This window comes from Hippopotamus amphibius, chromosome 1, assembly GCF_030028045.1.
Source record: "Hippopotamus amphibius kiboko isolate mHipAmp2 chromosome 1, mHipAmp2.hap2, whole genome shotgun sequence".
NCBI classification, from domain to species: domain Eukaryota; kingdom Metazoa; phylum Chordata; class Mammalia; order Artiodactyla; family Hippopotamidae; genus Hippopotamus; species Hippopotamus amphibius.
Window position 1 is genome coordinate 185,682,406 of NC_080186.1, and position 12,569 is coordinate 185,694,974.

The following is a 12,569-nucleotide window of genomic DNA, read 5'->3' on the forward strand; positions in this document are numbered from 1 at the left end:
TAAGTCCGTGCACCACAACTATTGAGCCTGCACTCTAGAGCCCAGGAGCCACAACTATTGAGCCTGTGTGCCACAACTGCTGATGCCCATGTGCCTAGAGCTGGTTCCCTACAACAAGAGAAGCCACCGCAATGAGGAGCCCGCTCACCACAATGAAGAGTAGCCCCTGCTCGTCACAACTAGAGAAAGCCCATGTGCAGCAACGAAGACGCAATGCAGCCAATAAATAAATAAATAAATAAATAAATAGTGTTTAAAGAAAAGATGGGAGAATTGGTCCTCACCACCAATTTGGTCTTTGAAATCTGACCCATTTTATTCTCTTCCTATGCTTTTTTGTCATACCCTAACCCAGTACGAATCTGAAGACTGGAAGGTTTTTAAATGAATTTGAGCTTTATTTGGTTGCTAAGCACCTGGAAAACTTACACTAGCACATGTTTTTTCAATACATAATTATTATTTTTAAAGAAGAGACTTTTGTTGATCTCTTTATAGGCATAAATCTATTCTATTTTGCTATAACTGGGGTCTCTAATAAAGAGTTGAGTATTAAAGCACAAGAGTTCAGATAACTAAATTCAGAGCACTGATTTTAACTCATTTTATACTAGTTGATATTGTTGTCCATATTCTTGTTAGTTTTTAAAATCACAAGTCTTAAATTAGGCCTAACATGTTTATGTAAAATAGAATGCAAGATTTAAGACATTAAGATTCCTGTTATTCCTATTGAGTCATCATTTTTTTTTAAGTTACAGAAGGTTCAGCGTTTTGTTTTGTTTTGTTTTAAAGGTGAACTGTGTTCATGTTTATAACATTTACGTACAAATATTTATTAAAAAGTCAAGCTAATCCTAATGAGCACGGATATTTGAAGTCGGGGCATGTTTGTCAGTGTAGTCTTATAATAGCCTTAATGTACAATTTATTTCTGTAGTAAACTTTGATCAGAAAATACTTTTAATGTATACATATGTATGTAGCCTGAATAACATGTTTATATAAATAGGCATGGCAGGAGCTTTATTCTGAGATACATATTAACCTAGGAGCACAAATTAATGCTTTAGTGACTTCCATTGTTTTCAAATTTGGTCCAGTACATTTTGATTGCATATGTTTTTAATTGTAGTTTAAAAGTAGCTAAGTATATTTTTAATACAAAATGCAAATCAAACTTTTGTGGAATCTGGGAAAACTGGTTTGAAAATCTTACTGAAAAAATTCAGTTGGCAGCATTATAAAATGTAAAGGTTTTAGATTGGCTTTTTGATTTGAATTATATTGATTGGTAACATATACTGGTCATAGCTTTCTTTAAAATTTGGTCATTTGAATCAGTGACTTTTAGAACACATGTAATTAAAATTTAGACATATTTGGCTACAAAGTGGTACACTAAATAATAGCTTGAATCATAGTCTCAGTCAAAAGTAATAGAGTTGTTTTTTAGGGTACTAAGAAGTTATTTTTAGGAGCTTCTAAAATGTATTCTTTGTTTAGAAGGGTACTTTTTTCCTTCTAGAAGTTTTAGGCCTTATGGGAAATTATCTGTTCTGAATTTGTTACAAATAGTTGATGACTACATAAATAAGTCCTGTTCAATGAATCATGCACTTTCAGTAAGAGAATCTTGAGAGTCTTTTGTAAAACTAAGTCATCTTGACAGAAGAGATATTTAAGTAGAACCAAATTGATTCATGTTTCCTGTGTTTCAAATATCAAGGGAAAGTATTTCTAAATATATTTAAACTTTTAATATGTAACATTTTTCTAATTACTAGTAAATTACTATTAGTATGTGATCACTGTTTGTTCATTTGTTTATTCAACAAAGTTTTAGGAAGTATTTGCTATATATCAGGCATTATAATACAGAGACAAAAAAATATCCAAAAGCAGAAAGGAAAAGCAGAAATCACTTCACTTCATAATCCCACCTTCCATGGATAACCGCTGTGAACATCCGTTGTGTGTACATCTATGAGCATTTTGCTATTTGTCTATTACTTTTCTAGTTTATACCATTTTTAATAAAATGAAATTGCTCCAAATATGCTGTTTAATAGCTTGCTTGCTGCTTTTCATGCTATTAATTTGAAAAATTAATAAAAGATTATAGTAAATACGTCATCTAAAAACCTAAAGTATCCTATTAAATTTGAAATAGATCATGAAAACTGATTGCCCCCCCCAACCAGAATTTAAATCCTCTTTAAATTCTTGGCAATATGGATTATGTGCCTCTAACTCATAAAAATTAGTTATTCAAGCTTCACTTGGTTAAATTTAAGTGAAAATCAGAATTTGCATTAAAATATTTTAAGTCTCAGATTAGTAGTGACAAACAGCATTTGCTGTGTCAGGGTGTGCTCTAAATACTGCTTCATATATATTACGTTCTCTTCAACATTTCTACTCCGATTTTGTAGGGGAAATTAAAGCACTGAGCCTTTAAGTGACTGTCATAGCTTTTCTGGAGACTATTTTTAATTCAAACTTAGTTCCAGTGATTTACCTAACGAATCGGGTGATTTGTAATGTAAAATTATTCGTTTTAATACATTTAATACAATTCTTTTTCTCTGTGCTCCAAGCATGTAAATCTTAGCAAATAGCGAATGAGATGTAATTTATTACTCAACCACCCACCTCCAGTATCTTGTGCTAATCTTTCTGCCCTGTGGACCTCCCCCACTCCACCCTGTCATACTTGTCCGCTTCCATCAGCTTCAGTGGGTTGCCGGGAGGTAAAGTCGGTGAGCACTGGATGTGGGCTAGGGCTCCGAGCTGTGGGGCGGGGTGGGGCCCTATGCCCTGTGCCCTGCTGCAGAGTGCAGAGTGCGGGTCGGGAAGCGGAGCGTGAAGCAGCTGTGTAATCCGCTGGCTGCGGACCAGGACGCTCCCCATTCCCGTCGGGGACCCGCCGATTGGCTGGGCGTGGGCACACGTGACCGACATGTGGCTGTATTGGCGCAGCCCGCCTGGGTGTCAGTGGAGACGGAATGGAGGTGCTGCTTGGTTCGGCAATGGGGTAGGTGCTGGAGCTACGATGGGCCGGCTTGGGGCGGGGTGGGGGCTGTTTTCCCTTGCACTGTCTAAAGCCGATGGCCTTTCCTTGGCACAGGGTCTACTGCCACATGCCAACCGCGGAGGCAGGGGCGTCTTCCCCCTCCCCCTACTGCAGCACAGGAGATGGATTTCCTGTGCTTCTGATCCAGGGTTTTTGACAGAAGAGGAAGAAGGGGGGGAGGGGTAGGAGTGTTAAGGGGAGTCTGGTGAGAAAGAGCTGTTTTTGAAGCCAGAAGGAGGTTTTGTTTTTATAATGCCTGTTGACAGAGTAGAGTGGAATAACAGTATCTAAGGAAACGGGTAGAGGACAACAAAGAATGGAGCATATTCATGATGAGGAGCAAAAGCTCTAGGCCATTGAAAGGCTTCTTTTCCTCCCTGGCCACAAGGACACATGCAGTGGTAGCCAAGAGAGGAGACACAAAGCTGCTGCTGATGGCTGATATGAACCGAGTGGAAAGAGCTCCTTGGGAGAGGAGGAAGAGGTGGAGGCAGGTACTGCAGAGCTTGAGTGGTGGTTTTGGTTGATTGGTGAAATTTTGGTTACCATAAGTGCCTGCTTTTGCGAACTGTTTAAGTGAACTGCCTGTGAGTAGGGTGGCAAAAAGATACCAGTGTCTTTGTTAGTTTCAAGATGCAATGGTAGTGCTTTTTTGCAGATGACTGCAGCAGTGCTTTTCTCCCTCCCAGGCTGAAACGATAACTGCAGAGGAATAAGAACCCTTGCAGCAATGCTAGTGGTAAAAGCCTGTTTATAAAAAGCCATAGTTTATAACTGCAACCTGGATAGAAAAAATAATTTAGTTTTTTAAAGTAGGAAGAATATCAGGCTATGAATGTTTTTGCAGTGTAGTGTATCAGACACTTTGATGCTATATTACAAAAGAAATGCTCAAATTCTTTGCTTTAAATAAATCCTATAGGAAATCGTAATAAATTATGTATGAAGCACTGGATCTTTTCCTTTGTTAATATAGCTTTATGCTATTAATTAGGTTATTCAAGAATAAATCACTTTGTAATGTAAATTACTTTGTAAAAAATTATAGTGATAAATTTTTCACAGGCTTAATATTTAAGGTCTGTATTTATTAAGTAATTTTATATTACTTTTAGTCACTTTTAGATATCATTGTATAAAGTCTGTAGGCAAATGTTTCAAATTAAAGCACCATGATTTTTCTTTTAGATGTATTTCTGTTTAGTGAATACTCATAAGATATACACTTGATATAGTGTTTTCATTGCACTGTTTCTTTCATTAAATGTCTAAAAACATGTTTTCAGATTGAGTGCAGTTTTAAATGCCTTACCTTTATGCATATTTATGGTAGACAGCTTGTCACACCTCCCTACTCTGAACATGATGGCAGTGGCTTTGTAAGGCCCTCCAGGATCAATGTCTCTTAAGTAGTGTTTATGTAATAGAAAGTCTTGAAAGAACCTATAATTTTTGTTTCAGTAATTTTTTTCAAGATAATAAAGAATTGGACTTAAATAAAATTAGACTGTGTAAAGTTTTCACTGATAAATAAGTGATTTTATTCTTTATATTTAAAACTATTTTTGCTTTAAGAATTATTTAATCATGAGTGTCACGGTTAATAGTTCTTAGGATCTCTTTTTAAAATCTGATGAAAATTGTACCTAGATTTAAAAAGATGTTATATTAAATTTTCAAGTGAAATTTGTTTGTTTGTTTTTTGAAGTATATCCAAATTTTCCAGATATTTCAAGATTTTTTCAATAATTAAAAAAATTTTTTCAAGTGAAATTTAATAGCTAATACCATTGATTTCTTTGAACTCCAATTAGTATAGTTTTTGAGAGTTTATGATTCTTATTTTTACATAAATTATTTTATGACTTAAACAGCTCAGTGTAGCATTATTTTCATTTTAAATGTTAGATTATTCCTAATTACGTATGTTGTGACTTTATTCAAGGTCATGTATTGTTTAAGGATGTAAAGAATGTAAGTCTTCTATTTTGTTCTAACTCTATGAAACTATTTTATAATGTCACTTATTACATAGCATATAAAATAGTATATAACAGAAATTACTTGAAAAGCAGTAACAATTAACAAATCATTCCTTAAATGAAAAAGAAATCTCACTTGGTTTTGAGTTTTTTAACTATGGTAAAAGAATGCTTTGTAAGATACCTAGTAGCAAAGCAAGTGGAGATGTAGCAGTTTTCATAATGACATTCATAACATACTTTTCAAAGATCATCTTATTAATCAAATTTACATTTCAACTAGACAGAACAGTATTAGACTGAGATTTTTTTGAAATTAAATAAGAAATAAAGAAGTAAAGTAAGAAAAGTTGATTTCTTTCCTCTTTTATTATGAAATACCTAATATAAAACTGTACTGTTGACGTTAGTGGTCTTTTGAAATTATCATTAATTGATATGGCCAGAATTGAGCTATTAAGGAGTTCGAAAGTTAAATATTCATAAGTATATCTATGAACTGAATCAAAGCTATTAATTGCAGTCCTTCATGCATTGCTCTTTGGATTTTCATTTTACCATTTTTCTCTTTTTTTTTTTTAACTAATTTCACATAATTTAACAGTCTTCTTATATTAAATGTTCTCTGTAATTTTGACCCCCCCCCCTTTTTTTGTGGTACTACACTCTGAGTGGAATTTTACATAGGACACAAAATATGATGTAGAAAAGATCACTTGAGGAAATGCATTCATTACGTATTTGAGTACCGACTAAATGCCAGACCTATAAAGGTGCAGGAGAGTCAAATAAGACATGGAAACTAACTTCTAAGAAGCTTACAATAGAACCATGTGAAATATTATTGCTATTGTATTGAAAACAATGATTGCTTTGGCTATTCCTAGGATTTTTTTTTTAAGCTGTTTATTGGAATATAATTGCTTTACACTGTTGTGCCAGTTTTTACTGGCTACTCCTAGGATCTTTAAAGATTTATATCATCTGAAATGTCTTCTAACTTAAAGGAATGTGGTAGTTTGCTTTTTGAAACACCATACCTTGTAAAATCTGCTTGAAATAGCAGATAATACTGAAAAGTAAATTACTTTTGAAGTGTTAAGTGCTTTGAATGTAAAATGAGGTTAGATGAAGTGATTTCTAGATCTTCTAGCTCTAACAGTCAATAATCTGTGGTTCTTGATTTCTGTAAGGTCAACTGTTAGAAGGGAAGTACATAGACCATTTCTTTTTTTGGTGTAGGTGACATCTCACATGTTATGTAATAGATATGTTCTTAAAAATTGTTCTTGTAAATCAAATCATGACATGGTCCATCCATATAAGGTAAGCCTTCTCCCCTTTATTCCCATGTCCTACTCTCACTCCCCTTAGGGCACTCATTCACATGTGTTCTAAAATATGCATTAATTCTTTTGAAATATTTAGTATTTTGTGTGTTTTTTTATACTTAATGAGGGTTTTTTTAATTGTCATAAAACATGATTACATAAAATTTACCAGCTTAACTATTTTTAAGTATCAATATAGTTCTGTGGCATTAAGTACACATTCATGTTGTTGTGAATGTATCACAGTCCATCTCCAGATCTTTTTTCACATTCCCCAACTGAAACTCCACCCGGTAAACACTAACTCTCCATTTTCCCCTTTCCCCCAGTTCCTGGCAACCACCATTCTGTTTTCTTTCTCTATGAATTTGACTTCGCTGAGAACCGCATATAAGATATGTCTTCAAAGCTCCACCTTTTGAAGGTATAAGGTCACAGAAATGGTGAATATATTTTAAGATCACTACATGGCCAATGAGATGTCACTGGAATTTATCCTTTGGAGAGGGAATCACTGCCTTATAGGGCATTTTTCATATTGCTGTTCTAACAAATTATCACAAACTTAGTGTTTGAAACAGCTCGACTTTATTATCTTACAACCCTGGAAATCAGAAGTCTGAAATGGTTTCCATTGGATCAAAATCATGATAGCAGCAGTGCTGTACTTCCTCTGGAGGCTATCTGGAGAATCCATTTCCTTGCTTTTTTCCAGCTTCTAGAGTCCAACTACATTCCTTGGCTCATGGCCTCTTCCTCCATCTTTGTGCGAGCAACACAGTAAATCTCTCTCTGACTCCAACCCTCTGTTTTGGTCTTCACATATCCTTCTCTGACTCTGACTTCTCTGTCTCCTTCTTATAAGGACCCTGTGATTACAGTAGGTCCACCCATATAATCCAGGAAATTTTCCCCGTATTAAGATCCTTTACTTGTTCACATCTGCAAAGTCCCTTTAGCCTTGTAAGGTAACGTATTCACTGGTTTCCAAGATTAGGACGTGGACATCTTTGTGGGGCCACTATTCTGTCTGCTATACGCATACGCACACAGTTCTTCATTTTTTTTTTTCAGACATACACATACAGTTCTTTGTTTTAAGCTGAAGTGGTTTTTTTAAAGTTGTATTTTTGTGAATAAATATTTCTTTTTTGGGTAATTCACATTTTTGTTTACCAGATTTGTTTATAGTATGGTATATAATGGTAACTAAGATGTAAGCAGATATCCATTGAAGAATATTGAAATACATATTCCACTAGCTATTTTTAGATTCTTGGTTTTATATCATTTAATTTATGTCAGTATATTAGCTACTTCTGACATTGTTTATAATAGAAACTGAGAAACGTTAAAGCAAGGTGACCTTGTACCTTTTAGTCTTGTTGTCATACCATTTCTGTGTGTACTCTATCCAAATCTCATCTTCCTCACACTGTAAAGTTACGTAGCCACAATGTGGTTCCAGTCCATATTTATGTCCTTATCTCCAATTTTCTCAGCAAGGTGTGACTCCCATAGAGTCTATCAGTCTTTTGAACCCAGATTTGCCTTTGAATTGTAAGTAATTTGTATCCTAGTCTGGGTCCCCTGTAAGTCAGAATCTTGAGATGAAGCCTTGTGTGAAATACTTGCTGTGGGAAGTGATCCAGAAACAGGAGTAGTGGCTTAGAAAGTGTTAAATGGCAAAGAGGGACAGCCAGTATAAGTATATGTTCTCAAGTTGGTCACCACTTTGGACAATTTGGAAAGTCTTGAAAGCTGGGACTTTCAGAGGAGCCATATAAAATTGTCCACTTAAGGAAAAGAATTGTACATACTAGCTTCCATTCCCCTTTAGTCAAGGATTGCCCCATCAAGTATTCACTCTTTTATAGGCTGTACATGCATGAATGTTGGGGACCTGCACTGGGGTGTCACAGAGATGGTAGAACAGAAAGCAAAAGGATACCTGGTGCAGCTGATGTGCTGTCAGTTTATGTGTTGCAGTGAGCTGATTGATGCAGCAATGACTAGGGTTGAAGTGAGCCAAGAGGATGTAAGATGAGACACGTCTGATTTATTTGTATATGGATCCTGTTTCCCCTTCCTACTAGAATATTACCCATTTGCTAGATAATAAGATACTTGAGAATAAGGAACATGTCAGTTTATCTTTTCCCCTGTGTTGTAGAGCTGCTGTGATAGAGTACCACACACTCGTGGCTTAAAACCATAGATATGTATTCTCTCATAGTACTGGAGGCTGGAAGTACAAAATCAGTGTCAGAAGAGTTGATTCCTTCTGGAGACTCCGAGAGAAAGTCTGTTCCATGCCTTTCTTTCTAGCTTGTGGTTGCTGGCAATCTTTGGCATTCCTTTGTTTGCAGCTGCCTCACTCCATTCCCTGCCTCCATTGTCACTGGGTGTTTTCCCTGTGTTTCTGTGTTCATTTGTTCATGTGACCTTCTTTTAAGGATACCAGTCTTTGGATTTAGGACCCACTCTAATCCAGTAAGACCTTATCTTAACTTGATTACATCTGTAAAGACCCTGTTTCCAGTAAGGTCACTTTTAACAGGTACTAGGGATTTGCTACCAGTGACTCAGTGTATCATTTTGGGAAACACAGTTCAACCCACAAAACCTCTTCATAATATTTGCATGATGTCTTGTGAATAATAAGTTCTCAAATGTTTGTCGATTTGTATTGTATAGAGAGAAATCCATCATCTTACTCTTTTAATGGGAAAGTTATCCTGGACATTCTCTGAATTTGTGCCTTCATTTTTCTCTTCTTTGCTCTCCATGGCTGTTTATTCTTATGTGTATTTATCTTTTTGTGGCTGTCACTGAGTAAAGCATTTTGCTAATTACAAAAGCTAAGTATTAGATACAAACCTTCTCTTAAAGGTGAAAAAAAGTTGTCAAAGTAAAATGGAATAATTAGAGAACAGTTAAGCCAAGTTGTATAGTATTTACTGTACAATCATTAGGAAGACTCATTATTGGCTGTAGGAGACAGGAAGGTTTTATGTAAGGCAACAGAATTGGACCTTAAAGGATAGCAAAACAGAGGGAAAAGGATGGGGAATTTAAAAAGGACATGAATTATGAGCAGAAGTACAAAATAGTTTGTATGGAATGGTGAAGAGGGAATTACTGAAGGAGAAGGGTTATATTGGAACCTAATAGAATATAAGTTTGGAACATAGACTGGTATTGGGTACACTGGATTATGAATGCCACATAGAGGTGGTATCACATGGTCTTAGAAGCATGAACATTGGGAACAAATATGAGTTTGAATCCTGGCTTAGCCACTTGATCTGTGTTTTTAGGAAAATTATTTGCTATTTTGAAGTCCCATCTTCCTTAACTCTAAAATGGGAAGTGATACCTACCTCACAGTTGTGAAGATTAAATTACATATATATGGTATTTATTACATGACATACTGTAAATATGCAATAAATCGTGGACTTTCTAAATTTCACCTATCAAGTATAAAAATTAGCAGATATACAGAGGATTTAAATAATATGTTACAGTCAATAAATAGGTATATAACTTTAAGAACTTTGTACACTTTTTCCTTTTTTAAATTTTAGTGAGATATTTATGAAAATTAGTCATATTCTTGACTACAAGACAAACCTTAAAAAATTCAAAATGGTAGCATTTGTAGGTGACAATCCCCAATGAATCTAATAAACAGTAAATCAGTGGCAGTAAAAAAATGACTCACAAGTCATCTTATACACCTAATAATTGAGAAGAATCTTTGAAATATCCCTGAGTCAAAGAGGGAATAAATATTGAAATTATGAATTATCAAGAAATAAAGAGGGAAACACTTCATACTAAAACCTATGAAACATGGCTAAAACTGTACTGAGAAGAAAATTAGTACCTTTTATGTCAATAATTACATTATTAAAGAAGAAACTGACAAATGAACATGGGAATAAAGGAAACGAATTAATGCTCAATTTAAGTAACGATAAAGAACAAAATAAACCAATGGCAAAGAGGATCTAATTAGTAAAGATAAATTCAGGAATGAATAAAATAGAATATAAAATAGTGGAAAGGATATATGACATCAAAAGTTATTTCTTGGGGGTAAAGATCAGTAAAGTAGATGAAACCCTACAAAGCCTGGTTAAGGGAACAAAAGGTAAAATAAAAAGAGCATGAATGGGAAAGGTGACAAATTTTAAAGAGACTATATACAACTCTTTGCTAATATACTTGAAGAGGTAAAGGAAATGGGTAATTTATGGGTGAAATATTAATGAATCAAATTGATACAAGAAGATAAAGAAAACATGAAAAGACTTAACCACAGAAGAAAATTTAAAGTAGTCAAAAATCTTTCATCTCAACAGACACCTTCTGATCAGAATTCTAGTGACTTTAAAAGACTAGATAAATTATTTTTCAAACTATTCTAGACCATATAAAATTAAGATGAGAAACCTCCTACCAATTCATTTTGTAAACTTAGCATAAACTTAATTTAAAACCTTATTTTAAAATATTTTAAAAATTTTAAACCATATACTGGTTAATCTTATAAAAATTCCACATGAAATATTAAGAAATGAACAAACTAGTAAAATAATAAAATATGAACAAGTAGGGTTTATTGCAGGAATGGAGGATGGGTCAAAATGAGAAAATACAATAATTGACAGCATCAACACATTAAAAGAAAAAACTGTATGGTTGTACGTTTTATCGAAATGTGCTGTAAAATCATTTAGAAGCCACTCAATAAAAATTTAAAGTAAAAGGAAAATACCTGAACATGTTAAAAATATTTACTGAAATCTAAGAGTAAGGTTATTAAATGGTGAAATATTAAATCATTCCTATTTAAATCAGGAGTAAGATCACTATTGATAAACATTATTTTGAAGTTTCAAGCTAACAATAAGACAAGAAAAAGAAATGAGGCCTAAATATTGGTAAAGGAGAGACAAAATTATCATTACTTATAGATTATATGATTGCATACCCAGAAAATCTACAGGACTGATAGAATTCATAGGATCACTTGATAAGGTAGCTCCATAAGGGGTATGTATTAAATAAAATCAGTAGCTTTTATCCATACTAGCAATATCTGGTGTTTCATTCGTGGCAAATCAAACAACAAAAAACCTAGAAATAAAGCTAATACAAAATGCACAGGACTTTTTCTTGAAAAAACTAGAAGATTTGATTGAATTATTCTTGACAGAGAGATAAGATTTACTATCATAGAAATGTAATCTGTCTCAAATTAATGTAAATATAATACAGTTGCAGTTCTATGTATATATGAGAATTTAGCCTAGTTCAGTGGGAAAGAAATGTTTTGTTTAATAAATAGTGCTATAAGTGGTATTCATATGGAGGGCAATTCAGATAAACCACTATACTCATACTATATACAAAATAAAAATTCTATATGAATTAAAAATCTTAATGTAAAAAATAATTTCTGATGCAAGCTAGTGAATTAATAATCGCTTGCATTTATCACCTCTCTCTTAAGACCTCATTATAAAGTGATAGTAAAAAAAATACTAATTTTGAAATTTTACAGTAGCCTTTGGAATTATGTGGGCTACGTTGAGACGTTTGAAAACCAGAATTGGGAATTCATGCTTTGGGACAAGGGTCAGCAAATTGCACTGTTTTTGAAAACTAAGTTTTATTGAAACACAGTCATGTGCATTTATTTATCTATTGTCTGTGGCTGCTTTTGTACTACAGCAACAAAGTCAAGTAGCTACAACAGAAATCAAATGGCTTACACAGCCTTTTTTATTATCCAGCCCTAAAGAAAATGTTTGCCAACTCCTCCCTATTCCAGGTAATTTTGGTGGCCATCTGGGAGCTTGCCCTCACTTGGAATGGGCTTGAGTGGAGCCCAGCCAATGAATGTGGCCATTTACAGAATGTAAAGGAAAGGGAGGGGTGGGAAAAGAATACAGCAGATAGGAGACTGAATATCACTACCTACCAGGCCTTAGTAGAGAAGAGGAGAGAAGTAGAATGGATAATAAGGACCTGCATTGGAGTTGTTAAATGAAGAGAAAAGAATTAAAAATAGATGAGGTGCAGAATGATTTTTTTTAATCTAACTTGTTAAATTTTCGTATTTCTTGAGATTTTTCTGTTTTGTCTTCATTTCCAATCATTATTATT

At 34.1% G+C, this 12,569-nt stretch overlaps 1 protein-coding gene across 17 annotated transcripts in view; it reads left to right on the top strand.

The window, feature by feature from the left end:
- Positions 1–12,569, top strand: part of APC (APC regulator of WNT signaling pathway) — a 298,287-nt gene that overhangs the window by 204,266 nt on the left and 81,452 nt on the right. The window contains exon 1 of one of the 17 annotated variants that reach the window (XM_057737338.1): positions 2,996–3,037. The exons of the other annotated variants lie outside the window; for them this stretch is intronic. The gene's annotated coding sequence lies outside the window, so the exon portion shown is untranslated. Of the gene's footprint in view, positions 1–2,995; positions 3,038–12,569 lie in introns of those variants that run through there. 17 annotated transcript variants of the gene reach the window in all.